The following is a 1,895-nucleotide window of genomic DNA, read 5'->3' on the forward strand; positions in this document are numbered from 1 at the left end:
CCCCCCGACCAGCACACCCCCCGACCAGCAGGCCCCCGACCAGCAGGCCTCCAACTGGCAGCCAACACACAGGCCCGAGAGGAAGGTAACCCAGTGTTGTAAGCCAATCACTTTGTAATACTTGGATGCGCGGTCAAAAACAACTGATACATTTACAACGAACACAGATGGGAAAGGACCAAGGTTTAAAACCTGGAATAAAGAAGCAAACAACAATGACAATGATAAACAACAAGTTTAAAACCTAAGACTAGCTAACAACTGAAGGAAGAGGGTAGACAGGCACACCGGACAACCTCACTAAGAGGAAGGTGGCCCCGTCAACACAGGCAAACCAGGGTGAGGTAAAGCCACTAGACAGTCACATGTTTAACTAACCACGCAACGAACAAGTCTGAATTTATACGCATCTAACAAAACGGCCTCCAAGTATATAAAGCAGAAACCAACAGATGTACATGTAAACATGGAATTTTCCCATCAAAGGCAAAAGGAGGGGGGCCGGTATAGGCTTGACCAACATAATTAACAAGCTTGAGCCGGTGGGCATAACATGCTTCATTAGCTCCGGGATGGCCACCAAGAACATCTCTGAAATCAATGGAGACACAGGGGTCCCTGCCTTCGCACCCGCAAACACGCGTGTCACCGCCCGAGGCACGCGGACTGCGCCCCTCGAGGCTTCCGTCCCAAACACAACTCGGGAAGCAACGGTCCGCTGGGGCGACGCGGCCTGGCTAGTGCTGCCCGGCGCCTGCTGGTTGAGGCCGGAAAGTGTCGGCATCAGAATCTGCAGAATCTGGAAAACTCCGGAAACAATAGAGGCGAAGCTTTCTTTTAAGAAAGTGTGTCCCGTCTCTGGTGGCCCCGAGGACAACACCGCAGAACACCACAAACACCACCCCGAGACGACGCTCCGAGGGCGGGGCTCCGGCGGTGCAGCTACACCCGGGCCAATGTATTTGGCTCACATTTTGCTTTTTATATGTACATACAGGAGTAAAGTCTATACAAAAACCAAAGCTGAAATACACTGAAAGAATTCTTTCCGGCAGCATAAATGAAAATTCTCCGTGAGAAGAAATTAAGTCTGGTTTTGTGGGCAGCTTTTTTCTTCTTCGTGGAACGTAAGATAATGCTGCACCTGGTAGTGATGGAGGGGACCCCCCAGGTCAGCAGGCCCGACCGCTGCGCAGCAGGCACTCCGGGCGGGGAGCAGCCAGGCCCCAGTCCGCTACCAAGCTCTGGGCAGGCGCCTTCCTGGAAGGCAGGGGTGAGTTCATCCACCTCATTTATTTCACTTGTCACTGAGTTGACAGGGGTGACTGGTTCCCAAAACCACACCGGTTTCGAGCGCACGAGTCAGTCAGACGTCCTCCACACACGGCGTCTGCACCCACTGCCCACAGCCAAGCCTCCCGTCGCCATTCACCGCTTTGCCTCTCCCGCGCCCACCTCCTTCCTCGGTGGCTGTCGCCACGCTGCTGTCTGCATCTGTGTGTGTTTTTCGATGTACAGACAGACAGACAGACAGAGAGAGATATTGTTTGCTTAATCCCGTCACCTCTTCTCACCCAGCTCCCAAGCCCCTCCCTCTGACAGCTGTCAGTCTGTTCTGTGTAATCTGTGTTTCTATCTCTATTTTGTTTGTCCAATTGTTTTGTTCACTAGAGTCCACATGGAAGTGAGGTCACGTACGTGGTCCTTGTCTTTCTCTGCGTGGCCATTCCACTGGGCGCCATGCTCTCCGGCCCCCAGGCTGTCGCCAGAAGCCCGTTTACAGCGGGGCTTGCGAGAAGTGAGGCTCTACCCACGGGACAGGGCGTGCATGCGAGACTGCTGGACGCGGTGAGGCGGGTCCCCTTCCTGCCTGCGGTGGTGGCCTCCGCGGGCTC

Source organism: Myotis davidii, unplaced genomic scaffold (genome assembly GCF_000327345.1).
Source record: "Myotis davidii unplaced genomic scaffold, ASM32734v1 scaffold399, whole genome shotgun sequence".
Lineage (NCBI taxonomy): Eukaryota > Metazoa > Chordata > Mammalia > Chiroptera > Vespertilionidae > Myotis > Myotis davidii.